Genomic DNA, 27,454 nt, shown 5'->3' with positions numbered 1-27,454 from the left:
AAAATTGTTTCAAATGAGCAAGGCACATTAAACACTAGAAGTGCCATGCACTGTTTCACTATTATAAATGAGCAAGTGGCATCTGAATAGCTTCATTTGCATATACGTAAAAACAAATGTAAAGTAACTAATAAAAAAAGTTAAAGTACCTTGATTAAAAAAAAAAAGCTTATAGAAATTACATCTGCATATGCACTTGCATATCTCATGGAATATGCACGAGAAGAGCAACCAGCATGATGAACAGATTTTAAACTGTCCATGGTTTGTCTTTGCTCCAGTTATTTATTTATTTTTATTTTATTTTTTAAAGCAAAAGTATGAACTCAACAGAAATTGCATTGCAACATCCTCCAAATAACATGGAATAAAAAGTATGTTGCCAGAATCACTGTGAACAGTGGGCTTTCAATGTTAAGGTATGAGTGCCAGTGGAATGTGGTACTTATCACCACAAAAGAGGCTCCTAGGAGAAAAAATATGATTTTAGTACAGCTACACTAAAATTTCTATAAGGGCAAACATAGATTCATCAGCAAAAATGTTTAGAAAGGTTTCACTAGTAGTGAGCCAATTATACACATGCTCAAACCTCAATAGTTTATTTTTCCCCACAGATCATGGGAGTTAACCTATAATAGGATGTGAAGGAACAGTTAAAGAACCGAATGGTGAACTAACTTGGAACATACATTAAGACAGTAATTTGAGCCTATGTTTGACCCTATATCAATTCCAAGATTTCTTCTTTATGTTTTAATGGTTTGCTCAGATATGCCACATTTTATCATCACATGGGTGCAAGGCAGGAAACAGCCTTAACAGCAAAAGCATTTATCGAAGGAGACTTGGAAAATAATTAAAAATGCAATCCAACTTAATCTTGCACGCATGAAATTGACCACTGAGAAGTTTTAAAGTGAAATAAGGGATATTTTACTATAATCCTAATTAGGTTATGAGAGTACGAGTACGAATACGAGATCGCGAATACAAGTGGCTGAAATGAGTTTCCTCCGCAGGGTGTCTGGGCTTTCCCTTAAAGATAGGGTGAGAAGCTCAGTCATCCAGGAGGGTCTCAGAGTAGAGCCGCTACTCCTCCGCATCGAGAGGAGTCAGAGGAGGTGGCCCGGGAATCTGATCAGGATGCCTCCTGGACACCTCCCTGGTGAGGTGTTCCTGGGAACGTCCAACCGGGAGGAGGCCCCGGGGAAGACCCAGGACACGCTGGAGGGACTGTCTCCCGGCTGGCCTGGGAACGCCTTGGGATTCTCCTGGAAGAAGTGGCTGGGAAGAGGGAAGTCTGAGCCTCTCTGCTTAAGCTGCTGCCCCCGCGACCCGACCCCAGATAAACGGAAGAGAATGGATGGATGGGTTATGAGAGTTAGCCTGAATGCAAGGATATGGCCACTTTAAGTAGTTATAAACCATACAGGAAGACAAGGTAGGGCAGTGAAAAACTGCCAGGCGAACAATCTAACCGAGATCAATTTAGTCTAAAAATTCATGCAATAATGGGGCCGTCTTTGCCACATATAATGAAACAGATAGCAATGGAAAACAGGCTATCAGGCACTCGTGTTCTGAGCTTCTTTACTTATGACGGTTTTGATTTAAACAAAATTATGTTACTTATGGTGGAATAAATGGACTCATTTTAACATTGATGTGGCACATGTGTGAGCTCTAGTAGCAGCGCAGCACTGTGAAAAAGTAAACTCTCGAGTCCGGTGTATAAGTAGCCAAACACTTGGGTGCCGATTCTATAGCACCACCTGCTGCGCCAAAATTGTGATCGCTACTAGCACTTATTGAAACCCAGCCACAGGGGATGCACAAACCAGTGTTTCTCTTTGTGCCGGTCCCAAGCCCGGATAAATGGGGAGGGCTTTATCAGGAAGGGCATCCAGTGTAAAATTTTGCCAAATCAATATGCGGACAATACAAATTTCCATACCGGATCAGTCAAGCCCCGGGTTAACAACGACTGCCACCAGTACAGTTAGCCAACAGGGTGCTGGCAGAAATTGGGCTACTGTTGGACGAAGAAGAAGGGGGAGACGTGTCCGGAGGCAGGCGGAGAGGAAGAAAGTAAAGAGAGTGGAACTGAGGGTAGGAACTTTGAATGTTGGCAGTATAACTGGTAAAGGGAGAGAGTTAGCAGATATGATGAAGAGAAGGAAGGTTGATATATTGTGTGTGCAAGAGACTAAATGGAAGGGGAGTAAGGCCTGGTGGATTGGAAGTGGATTCAAATTGTTCTATCATGGTGTGGATTGGAGGAGAAATGGAGTAGGGATTATTCTGAAGGAACAGTATGTCAAGAGTGTTTTGAAGGTGAAAAGAGTGTCAGACAGAGTAAGGATTATAAAGCTGGACATTGGAGGTGTGATGAAAGTTGTTAATGCATATGCACTGCAAGTTGGGCGTGCAAAGGGTGAGAAAGAAGATTTTTGGAGTGAGTTGGATGAAGTGATGAACAGTGTACCCAAGGGACAGAAAATGGTGATTGGAGCGGATTTAAATGGGCATGTTGGTGAAGGGAACAGTGGAGACGAGGAGGTGATGGGTAGGTATGGTGTCAAGGAGAGGAATAAAGAAGGTCAGAGGATTTTGCCAAAAGGACTGACATGGCTGTGGTGAATACGTATTTAAAGAAGAGGGAGGAACATAGGGTTACGTACAAGAGTGGAGGAAGATGCACACAGGTAGATTACATCCTATGCAGAAGAGTTGATCTGAATAAGATTGAAGACTGCAAAGTGGTGGCAGGGGAAAGTGTAGTTAAGCAGCATAGGATGGTGGTATATATGATGACGTTGGGAGATCAAGTCGAGGAAGAGAGTGAGGGCAGAGCCAAGGATCAAATGATGGAAGATGGAAAAGGAAGACTGCAAGGTTGAGTTTATGGAGGTGGTGAGACAGGCACTGGGTGGCAGTGAAGAGTTACCAGACAGCTGGGAAACTACAGCAGATGTAGTAAGGGCGACAGCAAGAAGGGTGCTTGGTGTGACATCTGGAAAGAGGAAGGAGGAAAAGGAAACCTGGTGGTGGAATGAGGAAATACAGGAGAGTATACAGAGGAAGCGAATGGCAAAGAAGTGAGATAGTCAGAGTAGACAAGAGTACAAGGAGATAAGGTGCAAGGTGAAGGCTAAAGAAAAGGCATATGATGAGTTGTATGACAGGTTGGACACTAAGGAGGGAGAAAAGGACCTGTACTGATTGGCTAGACAGAGGGACCGAGCTGGGAAACATGTGCAGCAGGTTAGGGTTATAAAGGATAAAGAGGAAAAACGTACTCACAAGCGAGGAGAGTGTGTTGAGCAGATGAAAAGAGTACTTTGAGAAAGAAGAGGTTGCATGATGTGGAGATAGTGAATCAGAAAGTGCAACGGATTAGCAAGGAAAAAGTAAGGACAGCTATGAAGAGGATGAAAAATGGAAAGGCCGTTGTTAAAGGGGTTTAGGAGAGATGGCAGTGGCGTTTAAAAACCAGATTGCTTAACACTAGAATTACCAGAGCCTACGAAAAAACTCGTAGATCCGGCCCACCTTAAATCCGTTTATACTTCTCCGCCAGCGTCCTTTGTCCTGTAAATGTGCCAAAAAAGACAAGCACCCGACTATTCCATCCCCCCAATGACTTAGAATGTGCAAGAACTTCTCCCAGCTCATGCCTTGATTGATTATCTGGGAGTGAAGTGGAGTTTGAGTGGAAATAATAGATCCTTATTTGGAACACACGCATTTCATGTATGTTCCGTTTCTACAATAATCTGTGTAAACACATTTTTAAAACAGAAACGTTTTTCATATTTTAGTAGTAAATGCCAAAATGTAGGCATAAACTGTATAATGTATGAAGCCTGAAGTCCAAAGATCAAATAAACACTTTCACAAAAGGTTCAAGGAAAAGGCAACAGCTTCCGTGGCGTAGCAGTAAGATTTGCTGACTTGTAATCAAGAGTCCCCAGTTCGATCCCGACTCACTCCATATTTGCTGTTTTCAGTAGTGAGCTGCTCTTATTGTTATTATACAGTACACACATACACTTGGTTTGCGTCTGTAACACACGGTGTACATTTATAGGACTTGTAAAAGGTAAAAAAGTTATCGTGTTTTTATTTTCACTTTTATTCTCTCTAAATCACGATACATACTACAAGGGGATCTGACGCGGTTAGTTTTGTTTTGATACTGGGAATAACTGGAGATGTCAGTGGTGTTTCGAGACAATGGAACTGGACATTCTCTCATCTGGAGGAATAAAAGCTGACACACAGACACCTGTGAATCTGCCGCCTTCGAATCTCACCGTCACTTGATTTTTTTTTTTATTCAGATTTATTCAGTGTTCCTGCTCACGCTGAATTAGTATGCACCTTGTGGTCTATGATGTCAAAAAAAAAAAAGTGACATAGGTATATATGATATTTGGAATTATTCATTTTATGATATGTATAGTATATTTCGGAAAACTTTGTGGCGAGGATGCAACATCATTCATATTCATTCGCATAACATCTTGCAGTTTGTAATCAGTGACCGCGTGTTTTTTTTTTCTTCCCTGAACAGATGAGATTAGACAGGAGTCCCCGTGGACGATGTCTGCTGATGACATTGTGATCTGTAGCGATAGTAGGAAGCAGTTTGAGGAGAACCTGTAGAGGTGGAGATATGGTCTACAGAGAAGAGGAATGAAGGTCAGTAGGAACAAGACAGAATACATGTTTGTAAATGAGAGGGAGGTCAGTGGAATGGTTAGGATGCAGGGAGTAGAGCTGGCGAAGGTGGAGGAGTTTAAATGCTTGGGATCAACAGTTCAGAGTAATGGGGATTGTGGAAGAGAGGTGATAAAGAGAGTGCAGGCAGAGTGGAATGGGTGGAGAAGAGTGTCAGGAGTAATTCGTGACAGACGGGTATCAGCAAGAGTGAAAGGGAAGGTCTACAGGATGGTAGTGAGACCAGCTATGTTGTACAGGTGCTGGTCATAAAATTAAATCAACTTTGTCATGATGTTCTATTTCAGTAATTCCATTCAAAAAGTGAAACTTGTATATTAGATTCATTCATTACACACAGACTGATGTATTTCAAATGTTTATTTCTTTTAAATTTGATGATTATAACTGACAACTAATGAAAGACCCAAATTCAGTATCTCGGAAAATTAGAATATTGTGAAAAGGTTCAATATTGAAGACACCTGGTGCCACACTCTAAGCAGCGAATTAACTCAAAACACCTGCAAAAGCCTTTAAAATGGTCTTTCAGTCTAGTTCTGTAGGCTACACAATCATGGGGAAGACTGCTGACTTGACAGTTGTCCAAAAGACGACCACTGACACCTTGCACAAGGAGGGCAAGACACAATAGGTCATTGCTAAAGAGGCTAGCTGTTCACAGAGCTCTGTGTCCAAGTACATTAATAGAGAGGCAAAGGGAAGGACAAGATGTGGTAGAAAAAAAGTGTACAGGCAATAGGGATAACCACACCCTGGAGAGGATTGTGAAACAAAACCCATTCAAAACTGTGGGGGAGATTCACAAAGAGTGGACTGCAGCTGGAGTCAGTGCTTCAAGAACCACCACGCACAGACGTATGCAAGACATGGGTTTCAGCTGTCGCATTCCTTGTGTCAAGCCATTCTTGAACAAGAGACAGAGTCAGAAGCGTCTCGTCTGGGCTAAAAACAAAAAGGACTGGACTGCTGCGGAGTGGTCCAAAGTTATGTTCTCTGATGAAAGTAAATTTTGCATTTCCTTTGGAAATCAAGGTCCCAGAGTCTGGAGGAAGAGAGGAGAGGCACAGAATCCACGTTGCTTGAGGTCCAGTGTAAAGTTTCCACAGTCAGTGATGGTTTGGGGTGCCATGTCATCTGCTGGTGTTGGTCCATTGTGTTTTCTGAGGTCCAAGGTCAACGCAGCCGTCTACCAGGAAGTTTTAGAGCACTTCATGCTTCCTGCTGCTGACAAACTTTATGGAGATGCAGATTTCATTTTCCAACAGGACCTGGCACCTGCACAGTGCCAAAGCTACCAGTACCTGGTTTAAGGACCATGGTATCCCTGTTCTTGATTGGCCAGCAAACTCACCTGACCTTAACCCCATAGAAAATCTATGGGGTATTGTGAAGAGGAAGATGCAATACGCCAGACCCAACAATTCAGAAGAGCTGAAGGCCACTATCAGAGCAACATGGGCTCTCATAACACCTGAGCAGTGCCACAGACTGATCGACTCCATGCCACACCGCATTGCTGCAGTAATCCAGGCCAAAGGAGCCCCAACTAAATATTGAGTGCTGTACATGCTCATGCTGTACATGCTCATACTTTTCATGTTCATACCTTTCAGTTGGCCAACATTTCTAAAAATCCTTTTTTTTGCATTGGTCTTAATTTATATTCTAATTTTCCGAGATACTGAATTTGGGACTTTCATTAGTTGTCAGTTATAATCATCAAAATTAAAAGAAATAAACATTTGAAATACATCAGTCTGTGTGAAATGAATGAATCTAATATACAAGTTTAATTTTTTGAATGGAATTACTGAAATAAATCAACTTTGTCATGATATTCTAATTTTATGACCAGCACCTGTATAGGTTGGAGATGGTAGCAGTGACCAGAAAGCAGGAGACAGAGCTGGAGGTGGCAGAGTTAAAGATGCTAAGATTTGCATTGGGTGTGACGAGGATGAACAGGATTAGAAATTAGCACATTAGAGGGTCAGCTCAAGTTGGACGGTTGGGAGACAAAGACAGAGAGGCGAAATTGCATTGGTTTGGACATATGCAGAGGAGAGATCCATCCATCCATTTTCTAACCCGCTGAATCCGAATACAGGGTCACGGGGGTCTGCTGGGTATATTGGGAGAAGGATGCTAAGGATAGAGCTGCCAGGGAAGAGGAAAAGAAGAAGGCCTAAGCAAAGGTTTATGGATGTGGTGAGAGAGGGCACGCAGGTGATGGGTGTAACAGAACAAAATGCAGAGGACAGAAAGATGTGGAAGAAGATGATCCACTGTGGCGACCCCCAACAGGAGCAGCTGAAAGAAGACAACTAACACTTATTGAGGCGATGCAACAAATTATCTTTGCAAGTTTGTACACCCCTCCATCAACCTTCCCGACAACATTAAGTGCAATTTAATTATACGTAGGAGCCACTCTGTCACAGGACAAACACTTAAAAAATGTCGGTTATAGTGTTGACTAGTATTATTCAACAGATTAGAAAAGCAACATGTACATTACCATTTGTTTATCATTATTAAATTGAACTGGTTGTGCAGGCAAGAAAAATGTTTTTATTTGATTGGCACAAAAAAAAAAAAAATACAGCATGCCAAATTTGCGAAATCTGCTAATCCAGAACAGGGTTACAGAAAAGCCGGAGACTACCCCAGCAAGCATCATGCACAAGGCAGGAATCCTTGGAAAGGGCATCAATCCATTTCAGGGAAAGAAATTTTTTTCTACAAATATCAAATCAAGGTTTACAAAACCTGACAACTGAAGGCTTACTGGAAGTACTCATTCCTGGTGAGATACAGTTCGAAAGAAATTTTTAATCTAATCTGCAATCATTTCATGAGGGCTGCTGAAGCATCATGGTAGTTGTCACCCATCCCAGAAGCTCTATGCCCGAGAGACAGCAAGTTCTTTGGACGCTCTACATTCTAAACAGCAGGTTTTACCTGCCTTCAGCTAAAAAGTCTTGCTAGGGTGCACTTTGTTCTGATAAAGTCAAAGGTGCTTTACATATCCTAGATTTACATATTTTCATATGTTTCATTTTGATTTAGCACACTGAATCAGGATGTGACAGGATGCTGGTAAGAACACTTACTACAAAAAAGGCTTACTTATAAGGAGTCAAAAGTAGTTAACACACAATCTCTTAATCATCAATATTCTTTATTAAATTATTCATGCAACATTAAAACAAAGTTTAAACCATCTTATCTATTAAATGATAATAGAAAAGTGTGCCTTCTGCTTGCTTATTTGATCTGATAAGTGGGTCGGGGGAGAGACAGTCCATGCTGGGTCCTGCATAATTCATAACAAAGATGAACAATGGGTACTTTCAGTACATCAAGCTTATGCTTGAACATGGCAGTTTTTGACTGTAGCACCATACTCTACAGAGCTGAAAAAGGTATACAGTCGGCCCTCGTTTATCGTGGTTAATCAGTTCTAGACTCTACCACGATAAATGAAATTTCCGCGAAGTAGGATACTTTATTTATAAATCGAATATTTTCACAGTTAGGAGCATAGAAAACCTGTTTATGATCTTCTAAATACGTTTAAAATTATTAGAGCCCTCTAGACATGAAACACCCTTTATTCACCATTACACTCGTATTACCCAATATATTAGACAAAATAAGAGAAAATAAGACATTAGATGTTATAAATATCATATTACCAGTAATCCCTCCTCGATTGCAGGGGTTGCGTTCCAGAACCCCCCGCAAAAGGTGAAAATCCGTAAAAACAAACAAAAGTAAAAACCCATCCATCCATCCATCGTCTAACCCGTTGAATCCAAACACAGGGTCACGGGGATCTGCTAGAGCCAATCCCACCCAACACAGGGCGCAGAAGTAAAAAAAAACATACGTTTATATTGCTATTTTTATATTGTCACGCTTGGGTCACAGATTTGCACAGAAACACAGGAGGTTGTAGAGACAGTGACTTTAAAGCACTGCAAACAAACATTTGTCTCTTTTTCTAAAGTTTAAACTGTGCTCCATGACAAGACAGAGATGACAGTTCCGTCTCACAATTAAAAGAATGCAAACATATCTTCCTCTTCAAAGGAGTGCACATCAGGAGCAGAGAATGTCAGAGAGAGAGTGTGAGAGAGACAAAGAGAGACAAGCAAACAATCAAAAATCAATAGGTGCTTTTCGGGCTTCTAAGTATGCGAAGCACCGCACGACAAAGCAGCTGCAAGGAAGGGAGCAATCTGAAGATAGTCTTTCAGCATTTTATAGATTAGTGTCTGTATCCTCTAGGCCAGTGTGCGAACAGCCCCTCTGCTCACACCCCCTCCGAATGGAGCAGAGAATGTCAGAGAGAGACAGAGAGAGAAAAGCAAACAATCAAAAATCAATACGTGCTGTTCGGGCTTTTAAGTATGCGAAGCACAGTGCAGGAAGCATATCGTATATCATTGTGGAGTTTTATTTAATACGCAATACGTGCTCTGATTGGGTAGCTTCTCAGCCATCTGCCAATAGCGTCCCTTGTACAAAATCAACTGGGAAAACCAACTGAGGAAGTATGTACCATAAATTAAAAGACCCACTGCCCGCAGAAATCTGCGAACCAGCGAAAAACCCGTGATTTATATTTAGATATACTTACATATAAAATCTGTGATGGAGTGAAGTCGCGAAAGTCGAAGCGCGATATAGCGAGGGATCACTGTAATGATGGCATAAAAACCAATCACTACCTGACACTGAACCCTTGACCAGCAGAGACAAACAGCATTAGCTCAGAAATCACGGGGTGACATGCTCTGCGGTAGCTGTAAACCTAAGATGGCATAACTCCTATGCATACTAATAGCTTACAGGACCGGACTTCAACTCCACATTCTACTACCGTTCTTATGGAGGAAATTTTCAGATTCTCCCATTAATGCAGTGGCTTATTCCACATCCCTAGTTTTTTTTTTTTTTGTTTGGTTCAAATGACACACAGTCAAAAGAGATGAAGTTTAAGTGAATTATTTTTGTTAAATTTGTCCTGGTGATTGCATTTACCCTACAATGGGCTGGTGGCTTATCCAGGGATTGCTCCTGCTATGTGCTGAATCCTTTCTGGATTAAGTTCCAGCTTCCCTGCGTTTCTGCTCTTTTTTCTTTTATGTTACAGTATATATAGTTGTTCACTACTGTCCTCACTTGGGTTCTGTTCTTCATTTAACCACAATCACCTTTAAAAAACAAAAGAATGCAGAGGTACTCTGAGATGAATACAAATTAAAATAAGACAAAAAGATTTTAAATTAAACAATATACCTACCATCACAAAAATGTAATGACATGCTAGCATAAATAACTAACAATAAAACTTTCCCCTAGATTCTATAAAGTGCCTAGTAATCAGTAACACATTTAGGTTTGTTTAAATAAAGCCTATCTTTAAATGGCAATTCTGAGAATCATGAGATAAGGGAGAAAATTGGAATATGTATGCAGTTTTTCATTGACAAAACTCTGTAAGATTTAAATGTTAACAGATTGTTTCTCATCCGATTTGGTCAAGTGACTTGGCAACTAGTTACAGTCATGTGTACAAAGCACAATACTTGGACAGCTCAGTTCAAAGAGTTATAAACATTCAAGAACCTGCACTGTGTTTATCATTTTCTTATTCAACCAACCGTTCACCAAAACAGAAAAAAAAAAAAAACTTCACAATAACTAGAAAACTGTTTTAAAATTTGTAAAGTTAAAACTTTTAGCTTATAAAGTCCTGTTACAAGAATAGCCACTTATGTGCTTCACATAAGTAATATGTAATTCATCCATCCATTATCCACCCCGCTATATCCCAACTACAGGGTCACGGGGGGTCTGCTGGAGCCAATCGCAGCCAACACAGGGCGCAAGGCAGGAAACAAACCCCGGGCAGGGTGCCAGCCCATCGCAGGGAGCACACACTAGGGACAATTTAGGATCGCCAATGCACCTAACCTGCATGTCTTTGGACTGTGGGAGGAAACCCACGCAGACATGGGGAGAACATGCAAACTCCACGCAGGAAGGAACCCCGGGTCTCCTAACTGTGAGGCAGCAGCGCTACCACTGCGCCATCCGCCATTATGTAATCGTAACTGCAAACACTGTACACATAAGTTGACATAGGTCTAGTATTATTAATCTGTAGCATTTAATATTAAAAATGTGTTCTGTGGTGTCCGAGTGGGAAGTCTGCACCATTGATGTGAGCAGGTCTGCTGCTCAAAGTGGCACCGGCCTCTCATGACAAATCATCTCTTGAAAAAGTAGCACTTGATTGATTAGCACTTCAGCATCACTGTTGTTCATTTACTTTGAAATTAGTGCTTTGTTAAAATTATAAAATAATATGGACTAGTGCCCGCCCACAATAATTCAAAGGCCTGCCATAAGATTTTATACCGCAAGTGTACTTAGCCGTTTTTTCTAAATGTTTCTCAAAAGCATCATTTTGCATCCAATTCTGTCCCACTTACTTTTAAACCCGAGATCCCTGGCTGCTGTTTAATTTGATGACTTTCTCATTAAAGCAAATGGAAAACTCATAATTTTGTTTTTACTTTTATTATAATGCTTTAAAATCCCCACCTTAATGAGCCTCATGTTTAGCAACATGCCAAGTCACACAACTGGTCTCAGCCTTACTATATTGCTGGTTTGACACATAATGCCTAGAACAATGAAATGTAATTGGAAATATTCCACCACCTTTATTATACTATTGCTACATCTATAAAATAGAAAACAAATGGATTGCATGGACCCTGACTTCACACTGTGACGATCGCACATTTCTGGGCAAGTCCATAGGTGCCGTTCGTTTTTTTTTTTCTGAATGTCGTGATATTAACTGCACTATATCGCTGCCCACTAGAAAGTGAACACCTTCAAAATAATAAAACAAGCCCGCTTTTGACATGCATGCCTATTGCGAAACCAGAAAAAGAAGCCTAAATCTTCTGCGAGGCACGTGCACTGATATTTATTTATTTTTTTTTTTCTGGTGACTACCATAAAAGTAAAGCATAAAAAAACAAGTAAAAACAGATTACAGTTCTAGATGGTACATGTATAATTTCCAAAATATTCAAATACTTCATTATTTTTAATTTTAACATTTAAACCTTATTTTTCTCTAATTTGCCAGCCCCGTACTACATACTCCAGTATGTCAATGTTGCTATCATGCCCCAGTGTAGGAACACTTGTATTTATAAGTTCTCATTGTATCACCTGGATTGCAGCAACTACAGGGGGATGATAATGCTCTCTGTGCCGGGTAAGGTCCTTGCTAGGGTCGTCCTCAATATGATCCGTGATCACTTGCTCATCTACCAGCGACCGGAACAGTCAAGTTTCACACCAAAGTCGTCTACCATCGACTGCATCCTGGCACTGAGGGTTCTCATGGAGCACAAGCGTGAAGAGTTTCTTTGCAGCCTATGTCGATTTTCACAAAGTTACGGCACTACTTCCATGTGGTGCATTTCCCAGAGGGTGATCCAGCTCGTAAAATCCTCATTGTTGGGGACCTGAGTGGCTGGACCAGGCCAAGGAGTCACCAACGTAACACCTGGCTGTGGAAGATAGAGGGTCATTTCTGGAGGGTGGGCCTGGATCGTGCGTCTACCTGGGGGGTTACAAACCATGATCCCGAGTAGTTTTGTTGTGTAGTGGGTGCGACAACACACTATACCAGTGCATGCTCCCCAACTTGACTTGACTGTATGTGTCAGACTGCACAAAATGAGAAGGGCAGAGAAGGAAGGGTTCCACAGCATGCATTGTCTGTCAAAGGTTACTTTGTTGTAATATTTTTTAATCATTTTCATAAATCTGATTTATACCTTACTTGACAAATCACACATTGATGCTATACTGTAATTATTGTTTTGTTGGTAAAGCACATAGGTTTAAGCAAAGTGGAGGGGCAAAGGTTTAGGTGCTAAAATTCTTTCCTAAACAGTTTTCATCTTCAAATCAACTAAACTTTTAGCTGGTTTAAACTACATTCCTACCATTAGGTTATGAAATGCTGAAGAAAAAAAAAAAATCACTCAAATTTAAACATCCTGTACTTTTAAGCTTAATAAAAGCAATAAATGCAGATGCTCACTGTAACAACAAAAACTGTAACAAAACGCTACAATCCTTGTGAGTTTAACTATATTGCAAGTTCAGAAATAAAAATACACCCAAACAGTTTTGACAACCAATATCCATGCCCAGAAATTCATCAATATAGTTTGATACAAAAATTCAGATACAAGTACCTCAAACAAAATAAAAAAAAAGACACTATTTCTAACAACGTAAATGTGATAACTTTAGTAATCCTTAATTCAGAGGAAATTAAGATTTTTCTTTAATTGCTGAAGAATATATATTTAAAATTAAAATTAAGACATTTACTTAAGATTAATTGATCTGAATGGATATAATCATAACACTAATTAAATATGTTCATCAAAATGCTTTATTAGCAAGTCTTTAGTGAATTTTCAAACCAATTTTGTAAAAAAGGCACATTTATAAAGGTTCTACTCCAAGATTATTTTTGAATTAGCTGTGTTGCATGTCTTTGCCTGGGAAATTTCCTTAGGCAATGGGCCTCTGTCATAGTGCTGATGGTTAAGGGGATGTATTATGTAACTACCTTATATACTCATGTTTAATTTCTCCCACGGATAAGTTGGGGCTTGATTGTACTGTACAATTTCCGGTATTTTATAATGTGGGTCATATAAGTCAAATGCGGAAAAATAAGAGATTATCATATGCTAATGCCCACCTGAGAGAGTAACCACAGAGCACACTGCCTTTTATTTCTCTCTATGTATTGTGTCTAAGTGACCACACGGTAAAACCCAAACTATTCGGAAGAGACATTTGCACCGTTTTATGTATCTCACACCCTCATATACCTTTATCGTAAGAGCATTCCTTATCTACGATGGAGCGTTCAATCAGAAGAAAATATGAAGCTGGTTTTAAGTTAAATCATTGAAGTGGCGAAAGAAATTGGTAACTGTGCCGCTGCAACAAAATTTGATGTGTCTGAGAAACTGGTGCAAGATTGGAGGAAGCAAGAAGATGTTATAAAAAAAAAAAAATAATTTTTGAATGGATGTATAAGTTAGGGTCTGATTTTATGGTTTCAAGACCTGACTTACCGTCATACCTGACCGGTCATAAAATTAGAATATCATGACAAAGTTGATTTCAGTAATTCCATTCAAAAAGTGAAACTTGTATATTAGATTCATTCATTACACACAGACTGATGTATTTCAAATGTTTATTTCTTTTAAATTTGATGATTATAACTGACAACTAATGAAAGTCCCAAATTCAGTATCTCGGAAAATTAGAATATTGTGAAAAGGTTCAATATTGAAGACACCTGGTGCCACATTCTAATCAGCGAATTAACTCAAAACACCTGCAAAAGCCTTTAAAATGGTCTTTCAGTCTAGTTCTGTAGGCTACACAATCATGGGGAAGACTGCTGACTTGACAGTTGTCCAAAAGACGACCATTGACACCTTGCACAAGGAGGGCAAGACACAAAGGGTCACTGCTAAAGAGGCTGGCTGTTCACAGAGCTCTGTGTCCAAGCACATTAATAGAGAGGCAAAGGGAAGGACAAGATGTGGTAGATAAAAAGTGTACAAGCAATAGGGATAACCGCACCCTGGAGAGGATTGTGAAACAAAACCCATTCAAAACTGTGGGGAGATTCACAAAGAGTGGACTGCAGCTGGAGTCAGTGCTTCAAGAACCACCACGCACAGACGTATGCAAGACATGGGTTTCAGCTGTCACATTCCTTGTGTCAAGCCACTCTTGAACAAGAGATAGCATCAGAAGCATCTCGACTGGACTGCTGCTGTGTGGTCCAAAGTTATGTTCTCTGATGAAAGTAAATTTTGCATTTCCTTTGGAAACCAAGGTCCCAGAGTCTGGAGGAAGAGAAGAGAGGCACAGAATCCACGTTGCTTGAGGTCCAGTGTAATGTTTCCACAGTCAATGATGGTTTGGGGTGCCATGTCATCTGCTGGTGTTGGTCCATTGTGTTTTCTGAGGTCCAAGGTCAACGCAGCCATCAACAGGAAGTTTTAGAGCACTTAATGCTTCCTGCTGCTGACAAACTTTATGGAGATGCAGATTTCATTTTCCAACAGGACCTGGCACCTGCACAAAGTGCCAAAACTACCAGTACCTGGTTTAAAGGACCATGGTATCCCTGTTCTTGATTGGCCAGCAAACTCACCTGACCTTAACCCCATAGAAAATCTATGGGGTATTGTGAAGAGGAAGATGCAATACGCCAGACCCAACAATTCAGAAGAGCTGAAGGCCACTATCAGAGCAACATGGGCTCTCATAACACCTGAGCAATGCCACAGACTGATCGACTCCATGCCACGCCGCATTGCTGCAGTAATCCAGGCCAAAGGAGCCCCAACTAAATATTGAGTGCTGTACATGCTCATACTTTTCATGTTCATACCTTTCAGTTGGCCAACATTTCTAAAAATCCTTTTTTTGCATTGGTCTTAATTGATATTCTAATTTTCAGAGTTACTGAATTTGGGACTTTCATTAGCTGTCAGTTATAATCATTAAAATTAAAAGAAATAAACATTTGAAATACATCAGTCTGTGTGTAATGAATGAATCTAATATACAAGTTTCACTTTTTGAATGGAATTACTGAAATAAATCAACTTTGTCATATTGTTAAATACAATATTTGTAGTTTTAAACAGGAGTCTAATATCTAATACAACTCCTTACTCTTGACCATGTTGCATACAATTTACCACAAGTAAAATATTCCTGCAGTAAATAAATTACTGCTTTTCTTAGTGACTGATTTAGGCTTCTGCCGAATATCACTGCAAAACTCAATTTTAGAGAAAACCATATTCTTTTGAAATTAAACAAGTAATAAGCTGAATAAAGGGAATTTTTATACGTCTTCCTGCCACGTACCCTATGTTTTTTGTCAGTTTTATGTTTAAGCTTCAGTTTTTTTGTTTCACCCTAGCCATAACTAGACAATAAAGTTGTAACACTGAGTCCTGTTATTCTTTAACTTATTACAAGAAGCAATGATGTTTACTGGATGTACATTTAGGCAGCCCATGCAAGGAATTTATTTGTTTTCAAAGCAAAAAAAACAAATTCACAACCTCATTTTTTTTTAAGCCGTCACAGATCTGCTACAGTCAAATCAATAAATGTTTGTACATAGTATATGTAACAAAACATCAACATATGGTGCATGTACTGTTGTGAACTGAGAAAGAACACGCTGGCAAAATTAATAAAGTTCACTGACTATTAACATAAAGACAGTGCATTCGTTTCAGTACACAGCTTATTCATTTCAGTATTTGGTGAACATACTGTCAAGAATGAATTAAGTAGCAAAAGGCATCTTACAGAAAATAAATAACAATGAACTACATACATAGTCAGTATAGGTACTAGCATTCTTGATATCTTAGTAGAATGTGTAAATGTATGCATCCCTTTGTGGTTTTTTTGAGGGCGATATTTTGCATGTGTTTTTTATTTTAGTATATGGTACACTACATAATTCTCAGATGGGAAACTGTCTTTTCGCATAGGGTATAATAAATCAAATGGGTAGGAGCTGGGTTCCATGTGATGTTAATCTTGTGAACTGTGTCCATTCCCACTTCTTCCGAGTTGCACTAGTGCCACTGGTGGCAGCTTGTTTTGGGCACAAGGGTTTCAACTCCTCTGTCCTAGCAGCTGGACTCGAGGCATATAGTGCACCTTGAGTGTGTAGCCACATCTTAGTTTAGTGGTAAAAACCTTCCTTCTTCCACTTAAAAGATCATGTCACATATATCGGGTTTCTCTTCCCTTGTCAAAATATGTCCACTTATTCACTTGTTATTCATGAAAGTGGCGCTTTTGTACTGGCAGCATATGTATGCTGAGCAGAAAGAAAAAAATTAAAAACACAGTACAGTATCTTAAAATAGCCTACTCACCATCAATGACAAATATCAACAAATAAAAAAAAATAATGCATTGGATAATTTCATTTTTCTATATAATGTCACCAAATTTCAATTAAAATATTAAAAGCATTTGAGATTTTTAGGATATGATAAAATGTCTTACTTAGCAAATACCTAGTGTCCTAAATGTACCATTTCAGCTTTTTAACTAAACAGAATAAACCTTTTTTGTTGATAAATAAGTGAGCGTCAAATTTTAGACAGAGAAAGAGACAGTACGACTGAGAAATAAAGATATTATTAAAGTTAATTAAAAAAAGTTAACTTTGGTTTTCCATTCGTTATTTAAATATTCCTGGAAAACTTGTCTCTTATTTTTAAAGGTATGGCCATTTGCTATTACTGTATTCATCTCTGGATTCAATCATAATTACCCACAGAATAAGAATCAATACAATTCCTGCAATTATGTTATCATTAATTTACAGTACAATCCCTCTTAACTGGCCTATACCTCGCATTAAAAGGGCCTGTTGAAATAAAATAAAAAGCATTTTTTTTAATCCCGAGTTCTTCTTTATATTATATGTATGCACTTCCTTCTTTCCTGGAAGGTGAGAGGTATTTTAAAAAACAGCAAACAACAAAACAGTGTTCAAATTTAAATAAAGTGCAGTGTATCAAACGTCTTCTTTAAATAAATAATCCATTAAAACAAGTGAATTAGTCGAGGTTAAAATCCACTAGTAAAAAAACAAGTCCTTTAAAAACCAACGCAAACAAGGTTAAAACAAAGGCTGGAAGCAGTCTCTTAAAATCCAAAGCATGGTGCCGCCTTCTTTCTACCTGGCGGCTCCCCTGCTTCTCCCATCGGGCTTCGCAACAGGGGAGTCGCCCTACCTGCAGGTGCAGCTGCCTTCCACACTGGTCCAGTAGCCCTCTGATCCCTGGCTATGTCAGGCTCCATCCGGACCGAGACTTGGGTTCTTTCCCAAGTGGCCAGGACGCTCACGCTGGGGCTAAACCAGCCCAAAGCCTCCATGACTGACACTGCCTTTCGCAAGCCAGTCGTCTTCAATACCGGTCACTCCAGCTCCATGATCGCTCAGCTGGAGCGACTGCTTTCTTCAGCCCCACCGAGTGTCGGCCAAACACTCCTCTGCAGGGGTTCACCTCCCAGCTGCATTGCTTTGCTCCATCGAATCTGCACTCTCTTGCTTGCTCTCCTGCACCGGCTTTCCTCTACCTGCTTCCTTTTCCATTAACCTCCCGTTTTTTCCTGTTCTTCCCCAGCCGCCTCGCACTTCTATTTATCACGGGGATGTAGATCAGATGTAGCAATTAGCAGTTCCCAAGTACAATTACGGATGTGGATGACTCCTCACCTGTGCACTTAAGCTAGGATCGCCCGCATCACGAATTCCCCGGGAACCTATTGGCCACACATACCACGCCCCCTCGTTAAGCCGCAAGTGCGGCAATTATTTATTTAAAAAGTGGCCTTTTTGACTTGAGCTGTGGACCAGCTACACCACACTGTCCAGTCGTTGTACGAGAAAAAAACCTGTGTGCAAAATCGAGGATGAAGCCTTGTGGATATGGTTTCTTCAGGAACGTCAAAGAGGTATAATGCATACCTTAGAAATATTTTTCTACATGAAAATAGGTATGCGTCGGATTAACCAGCCAAAACGGCAACCGGCCATGTGTCTTTTCCCATTAATTTACTTTGTTATATTTTTGTTTCGGTCAGAGCTTTGTTGTGGCACAATGACAAATGTACACCTCTTCTTAAGTATATGATGAAAGCAGTGCGCAGACTGATGCCACATATATGCTGAGCATGGGAGCAACTGAGATACCTGTGATTTCTACTACTACATTGGTGCTTGACTGATGTTGAATAACTGAAAAACTACAGGGACACCCCCTTTGACCGAAAGAAATATTAAAACTCTTTAAGATGCATTTGCACAAGGTGGACACAGCGCCTCTAGAAGGCATCATGTCTGTCCAAATGAAACAAGCAGGCTGCTAGTGGACCATCTTCACTAAAATATAGTTCACTTGTTGCTCAAGTAAATTTGTTGGGAAAGTTAAACTTTTATTAAGATGTCCTGAACACAGAAAACAAATTTAAGACATCTGAAAACTCAAAACTCCCATTTTAAAAACACTGACACATTTTAAAAAATTATCTTAAGGAAACATTTTGGGCAACCTGATCTACTGAATAATTTACTTCTCCAAATTTATCTTCAGAGGGGATTTATGCTAGCTTGTATATCTAATAAATTTTCCTCTTTTACTCATTAAACCAGCCACTCACTAGGGCTAAGCAGATACCGAGTCCAACACACAGCCAGCTGTTTGTACAAAACAAGCATGAACCAACCCGGTTCATCTGCTATTTGAAGTTCTACCCTTTAAGTCAAATGATCTTCAGAACCATAAACATAAAAAAGACACTTAATGAATCTGAATTAACGGAGGAGTAAACAAGCTCCACAAGCAATGTGTGGCCTTGTAAACTATTAAGTATATAGTGTGCTATAAATAATGTAATTAACATCACTCTGAATACAGGATCAAATCTAGATAAGAGAACAGACAAAACAATAGCAAACATTTCTATCACTTATGTGTAATGCTGGGCAGTATACCGGTTCATACCGAAAACTTTTTTATTTTCGTTATGATATGGATTTTTGTTATACCACAACACCGGTGTAAAATTGCTTAAACAACGTTCAGAATGTGACGCAGCGGAAAACTGTTTAAGAGGGGACCTTTTTCACTGCTACACCGCTACAAACGCATGCAACGGAGTACATGTGTTAGTGGAGGTATTGCGCACGGGCTTTTTTTTACTGCTACATCGTTAAACACATATGCAGCGGAGTACATGCGGTTTTGGAGGTATCGCGTGGTGAAAATGGAGAGAGAACATCACGAAACTGAAGCTGTAGCTGACGATAAAGTTGAACCTGATGACACTGAAGAACTTTTGCAAGAAAAAAGCAGTCATGTCCGTTGCCTGGAGATACTTTGGTTTTAAAAGGTCCGATGTGGACCATTATGTTCAAATCTGTGAATACTGTTTCTGTACTACTGGATAATATTGCAAGATAGGTTGTACTTGTTTTAATTTTTATTTTCTTCAAATACTGTGTAATGTGCCTGGGTACTGTGTAATAATGTGACGACATGTTGACTTTATTCTCAACATTTCCACTTTAATCTCGATGTTTATGACGTGAATAAAGTCGACATGTTGACTTTCTCATAATTTGTCATTAAAGTAGAACATCGTAAACTAAATGTCATCTTTAAGTGAATATTTAATTTACTAGATTTTCTCAGACGCCGTCATCAGTTATGTAGCACATTAAATGCTTTATGTTGTGTTCCCCGAGCCATGTTAATTGCTACATACTTCTTAAACTGACTTCCACTTGCGCTAAGTGGAGGCACAGCCAGCATACAGAATACAGTGATCCCTCACTATATCACGCTTTGACTTTCGCGGCTTCACTCTATCGTGATTTTTTCTCATACACGCTTACGTCACTACGCATGCGCTTTCTGAGAACTTTTATCTAAGCCCCACGATGGCTCCTAAACGTGCTGCTTTTTCTAAGCCTTCTGACAATAAAACTAAGTGCCGGAGGAAGATGCTTACTATCCAGGAGAAGGTGAAACTCTTGGATATGATCAAAGATGGCAATACCCTACAAAAGCCTCCTCACGCATATGAAAAGACAGCGACAGCAACTGTCTATCAAGATGTTCTTCAGCCGCGCACCCAGATACCCACTGCCTACTCTTAGTACTCCTTCAGCAGAAGAAGACAACGAAGCACCTGCTGAAGATACTGCACCACCTGAAGACTCTCCTACTGAGGTTGTGCTGTCATAGGTTAGTGGTTGTGTGTAAGAACTGTATGTGTGTAATTAAATGTACAGTACAATAATCTACTATATAAAAGCGGTCGGCATTGTCCTTCCGTCCCGTGAGTGCAAAGCTTAGCGGTATTCCGCTTATCACAGACTTACTACTTGCGGCACGAAGCGACGCGATGTGAGCAGAGTTCTGGTGCTCCCATTGTTCCCTTGCTTTTGTGCGCGATGCGCTGGAAAAATAGACAAAATTATGTCTCTGGAAATAATTAATGTTGATGGAGTACAAATGCCTCACCGCGTAGTAAATACCTGGGGAGATGGAGCTTGCTTATTCTCATCTATAGCTTATTTAGTGCATGAAACTCCGCCTTTAGCGGTACAGATTCGGGCTGACATTGTACGCAATTTAGGTTTTCGGGAGATGTTATGAATGGGCACTTTGATGTTCTCATTCCCCACACTTACATGCCTGATGTACACATGGAGTGCACACAAATTGAGGATAAAAGTCGGTCACCTTAAAAGGCGGGTGAGCCTAGTAATAATATGTTTGTAATGTCTAAAATGTCTTATTTTCTCTTATTTTGTCTAATATATTAGGTAATACGAGTGTAATGGTGACTAAAGTGTGTTATTTCATGTCTAGAGGATTGTAATAATGTTAAAAAAACGTATTTAGAAGGTCGTAAACAGGTTTTCTATACTTTAACTGCAAAAATATTCGATTTATAAATAAAGAATCCTACTTCGCGAAAATTCATTTCTCACGGTAGAGTCTGGAACGGATTAACCGTGATAAACAAGGGTTCACTGTACATTAATTTCATGATATTCCTGCTCCCTGAACATTTAGAATGCTAAGATAAATACTTGATATAATTTCAATGATGAAATGCATTAAAGCATGTATTAATCATGTGGGGGCACGGTGGCATAGAGGTCGCACTGCTGCCTCACAGCAAGGGGGTCTTGGGTGTTCCATGCCTTGAATTTGCATGTTTTTCTGCTGGGTTTACTTGCCGTGCTTCAGTTTCCTTTCAAAGTCATCTAGGATATGGGGTTTTGTTATGCTATATTGACCCTGCTAGTGTATGTATTGCTCGTACCAGCACTACTGCCACACTGACGTGCATGTTTAATACCTGCTTTAATGCATTTCATCCTGAAAATTATATCAAGTATATATCTTAGCATTGTAAATTTGCAGACAGCAGGAATATCATGAAGTGAATGTATTATGTGTGCTGCCTGCACCTCCTCTTAGTGTAGAGGAAGTCGGTTTAAGAAGCATGTAGTGATTAACAACTGGGTCAGGGAACACTTAACACAAAGCATTTCATGTGCTACATTAATTTATGATGGGGTTTGAGAAAATCTAGCAAATTAAACACTGATTTTAGGATGAAGTTTAGTTTACGACATTCTACTTTAATTATAAAATAAACTATGTGGATAATGTGGAAATGTCAACTTTAATCTCGACATAAGCATTGATACTGAAGTGGAAATGTCGAGAATAAAGTCAACATGTCAACTTTATTCTCGACATATAGTTTTGGTTTTCTTCCCTGTGTCCGTATTTTTTTTTTCTTCGCCGTAGGGCTACCCCACAAATAGCATTATAAATGCAAGTTGGAGTTTTATTATTCATGTTGTAACAGAATAAGATGCTTCTCGCACCCTTGCACCCTCAGACACCACGTCAGACACTAGGTAAAAGTCCAATAATTATATTTATTTTATAATAAAGTGCACAAAGCACCCTCTACTCCCAAATACTCCAATAAACAATAACAAATCCTCCACTCCCAGACGCTTAGCCACCCTGCCTCCCAACTCAGCTCATCGTCTGGGAGCCCCCACAGTCCTTTTATATTCCCTGACCCGGAGGTGTTCCTTCCCAACAGTCCACAAGTCCTTATTCCTTCCGGGTCAGGGTAAATAATGTTTCTCACCCCGGAAGCCCGTCGCTCTTCCTATGACGAACTTCCGGGTCATAGGGCATGAAGAATTCTTCGGTCCTCCCTGCAGCTCCCTCTCGTGGCCCCCATGGCATCCAGCAGGGCGGTGCACAAAAACTACATGGTCCATAATGCCCTGCTGGTCTTCTGGGGACCTCCATGCTGCAAGGAGGGCTCCACCTGGCGGCTTGGGGGTATTGGCCGGGGTACATGGCCGGCCATATCTTACAATGTATATAGCTTAGCTTGAAGCAAGGTCCATATTAATGCAATTTGCCTAAACGATGGTTCAGCTGGTAAAGATGTCATCACCGAGTTGCAGTTGTTTTATTTTATTTCTATTTGGTGAAAACCGTGTAATGCACCTGGGCTTGAAGTCTTAAAGTAATAGCATTATTACTGGAAGTTGCACTATTACTTTATTGTTATTGTTTATTAGTTTAAATATTATGCAGTTTAATGATGGGAGAGTTGTTTAAAAAGTCACTTTAACGTGTCAGTGGACAGAGATTGTTAACACTAACAGAAAGTGTAGTTGGTTTACAAAATTTATTCCTTTTCTAAGACATGCTCAGTGCAATACAGCTTTTGACAAGCACCTCCGGATATTTTACTAAGTCTAAATGCCTATATGGATAGATTAGAATTTTGACAACATATTTTCAACCAAGTTATTTGTAAAATTTGTTCAATAAAAAGGTTCTATATTTTGACTGCAACTGTCATGCAATGTGATTCCTTCTCTTCATTAGTGCCACCCCCTTGAAAACTATCACTTTATGGGGCCGTGCAAACCTGTATTAATACTTCTGTGCACATTAAAATGTTTTTTGTACAATGTACAATTCTCATGACAGTGGAATAGGTTATTCTTAACCAGTGTACTGCAGTAATTGCAGTGGAAAATGTGGTTAACATCCACTCGTGCATTGGGGGAAAAAAATACTGTCAAATACCGTGAAACCGGTATAATTTTGAAAAATACCATGATATAGAATTTTGGTCCTACCGCCCAGCACTACTCATGTGCAAATCACAAAAAAAACACCCAAAACTTTCTTTACAGAAAATTTACATCTAAAATCTTGAAACAAAAAGGTGGTTATGAATTTATAAATGACAAACACTTACTGGTAATTGGAAAGTGGAATCTTTACTTAAATGGAAAAATACATTCACATGCAGATGGCACTAAGAAAATATAAATTTAAACCATTCAAGTTGAGTACCAAACACAGCTAATACTCAAATTAAGCTCTCTAAAACTGTGTAACCGATTATGACATTAAGTAAAATCCTGATGCCCAAATGTTAACTGAACTTTTCTCAGTATGAATCCATCAAAGAGCTACAGCATATACTGCTTTAATAAAAATAATAACAAAAAAAACAAATAGTACAGTATACTCTGTGGTTATTGGTCGTTTAAGCTAACAGCAATGATCATGGATAAATAAAATAAAAAATCTGAAACTAAGCTTAAAGGAGGAAATAATTAAGTTACATAACACAATTAAAAATTAGCACTTAATATAAAGCACTTTTTACAGACAAACTCTTGCTTAAGAAAAGCAGATTTTATTTCCCCTTTCAACAGTACAGTTTATACACTGAAACATAAAAACTGGTCAGAAAAACATGTTTAGAACTGATCCTGCTGTGTCTATGACTAGTCCAACTAGTTTCAGTTGCACAAAAATCACTTCATTAATGTCCAGAGATGATGAGTTTGGGGTACTCACGATTTAATAGCCAAAAATGCCCAAGACAAAAAGAAAAACATAAGAATTTAAGTAAACTACCTGCAAAGCTGAAATATTTCTATTGTTCTCTTAAGTAAGTTTAACAAACAAATAATTTACTGCAGGAACTCACTGGGCTGAAGAAATTCCCAAAACATGTCACCACTATTTATCCCCATAAAAAAAAAATCAAAATTGTTCCTCTTAGAATTGTCTTAAAATACCCATAGTAGTGGGTGGCATTATTTTTTTTTGGTCACCAAACATAAGTGGCCTTTGTGATAGAAATAAGAATTAAAGTATAATATCAGTATCATTAAGTAAAAATTAATACACTATTATAAAAACACCTTTTATATAATTGTGATCCTGTAGTGTGACAGAAGTGCTGGGAGTGTCTACTGTGGTCACAGTCTTTCACTCAAACAAATGTCCCATACAGGTGCCAGTTTTTACAGTTGATTAGGTACATGGATAATTAAAAGGTTTATTTATACTCCGACCTAAAATTTCTACTAGTGTACATCTTTCAGTTCTTTAAAAGTGAAGGATGAAAGTGTATTAATCATACTTTATCATTCATAAGTAAGCTCATATTTTATCTAATGTTTTGCTCACACTGATACCATGCAGAAATACCAGACGGGTGTAAATTTGACCAGTTGGTTGCTCTACCAAAGGGTACTTTGCTTTAAGCACCATACGGTAAAATAGAAAACAGAGTAGGGACAAGACACCATAAACTCGAACAGAAAGACATGTCATTTTGAAGTTTATACAAAACTAAAACTCGCTAATAGCAATTTCCAGGACTGCAAACTCATGGCAGGGTAGGCATTTTAATTAGGATCTATTCCATTAACAGCTGGAATTTGTTTCTCATTGAGAAAATGTCAAAATCATAAACTTGCGGCTACTACAGACTCTAAAACTAAATCAGAGACTGACGAAATGGAAAAAAAGTTCCACTGAACTAATCTGCCTGTTAAAAGAATAAATTAATTAAATAAAATAATCAAACAGGATATTCTCCAAGTCTTCGAATTTAGTACTCCTCGGATCAAGCTGAATGGTGCAGGTTAACTTACAGTCCTCCGAAAACCATTTATAATCACTTTAACAGGTGGATTCTATAGTTTCCATTCATTAAATGTAGCCTTAACAGGGATTTCTTATTTTAAAAAACGATTAGAGCTTGCGCACAGATGCCAAAACTTATTTGTTCCACCTGCTAAACGTTAGCAAACTCGCACCAAAAAATGGAAACTTGCAAACAACTGATCTGCAAGTGCTTAAAAAGAATCTCTATTTCGCTTACAGTGCACAATTTCAAAACTAGAATGTTAGTGGTGTGCGAATTAGAACACTTCTATCGTTGAAAAATTTGTACATCTGCCTCTGAGAGTACTGGTTTAAGGTGAACTAAATATTAAGTTAATTGAGGCCTCCGCATTTATTCCTCACTTGAGTTACACTTCGTTACACTTGCGCACATGTCGAAATACCCGTTATCGGAATGCAACGTCACCTTTTTGCCATAAGGACCAGTTGGGCGTTTAGGTGTCTCAATGTAACCTCTAAGTAAACAACAGTTTCTGTAACTAGCATAAAAATACTGTGCCTTTAAATGAGAAAAGATAAAAAGCCACATGAACCTCGGCGAGCACACCTTCCTAAAATAAACAACAGGAACAAAGCGACTTCTAACGTGTTGTTGGTAATTTATATCATCCGATGTAAACAAGAGAAAAAGCTAGTTCGACTTACCTGTTTCTTTAGAAGATGACAGTCAATGTTCACTTTGAATTCCGTGCAATGCAACTGACAGGTTGAGAAACAACACCAGACAGTACCCGGATATCAGACCTTCACCCTACTTTGGTAACCGACTAAACCTTACTTGACTCTGTTGCCGTTCAACAGCGAGAGACGCCCATCGCGTGAGTACAACGTAACCAATACCCGACTGTCGTTTGTGACATGTGATTTGGAACGGCTCACTTTTTCTGATGAAGCAATAGGGATTACGTTCATACATTTGACTCGAGGGCAGGCTGGGATTTGTAGTTAATTTGCGTACAAGGTAATTGTGACCATAGACATATATAGATAGACTCGGCATTCACTGTGTTGCACAGTCGACACGATACGTCAGCGCGTCCGACCTATTGCGAGTGGCAAAAGTGCCATTTAAATTAATACAGGTAGACGTGGAAACCGGGTTTTCTGATGAAAAACAAGGTTTAAAAACAGTATCGTTTACATACAACAGATTTTGGCGAATCGTTTAAATGCAATTATTTATATCCATTTATACACTAATAATGGCAATTATTAAATAATTCCTCCCATATAATAACATTTCTCGGACTGCCTTCTTCCATCTCCGAAACATTTCTAGACTTTGGCCTGTTCTCACGCAACAAAATACTGAAGTATTGATTAATGCCCTAGTCACCTCACGTATAGATTACTGTAATGCTATTCTATCTGGCATCCCACAAAAACATATCCATCGCTTACAACTTCTTCAAAATTCTGTTGCCAGGATAATAACCTAAATTGATCTAAATCCACTGAACATATTACACCTATTCTCTCTCAATTCACTGGCTCCCTGTTAACTACCGAATACAATACAAAATACTGCTCTTAACATTTAAAGCTCTCCACAACCTCACTGATCTCCTACTGACTTACACTCCTCTCGCTCGCTCAGATCCTCATCAGCAGCTCTACTTTCTGTAACACACATCAAACTCTGTTCTACGGGAGCTCGAGTGTCTCTCATACTGCTCCTCAACTCGGGAATTCTCTTCCCTCTCATACGTCAGCTCGATTAAATAACACATTTTAAAAGTGCCCTCAAAACTTATCTTTTCAAACTGGCATACCAATTGTAAATTTTGCACGGTTACTGCCAGTTATCTTTGTTTGTTTGCTAATTATTTCTTTTTGATTTATCATTCTCTTGTTTTAATTTTACTAATGTTTTTAATTTTATTGTAAGGTGACCTTGGGTGCTAAGATTATAAAATGGGATTTTTCTAATGGCCAAATATAACCAA

The 27,454-nt window shown here is 39.2% G+C and overlaps 1 protein-coding gene across 1 annotated transcript in view; it reads right to left on the bottom strand.

Moving 5' to 3' along the window:
* The window catches only part of LOC120533686 (adiponectin receptor protein 2-like), a 62,827-nt gene extending 36,535 nt beyond the window's left edge, over positions 1–26,292 (bottom strand). Inside the window, exon 1 of the mRNA XM_039760584.1 lies at positions 26,154–26,292. The gene's annotated coding sequence lies outside the window, so the exon portion shown is untranslated. The remainder of the gene's footprint in view (positions 1–26,153) is intronic.
* Between the last annotated feature and the right edge of the window lie 1,162 nt (positions 26,293–27,454).

The sequence above is a fragment of the Polypterus senegalus genome, chromosome 8, assembly GCF_016835505.1.
Source record: "Polypterus senegalus isolate Bchr_013 chromosome 8, ASM1683550v1, whole genome shotgun sequence".
Lineage (NCBI taxonomy): Eukaryota > Metazoa > Chordata > Cladistia > Polypteriformes > Polypteridae > Polypterus > Polypterus senegalus.
This window is presented reverse-complemented; position numbering and strand designations above follow the sequence as displayed.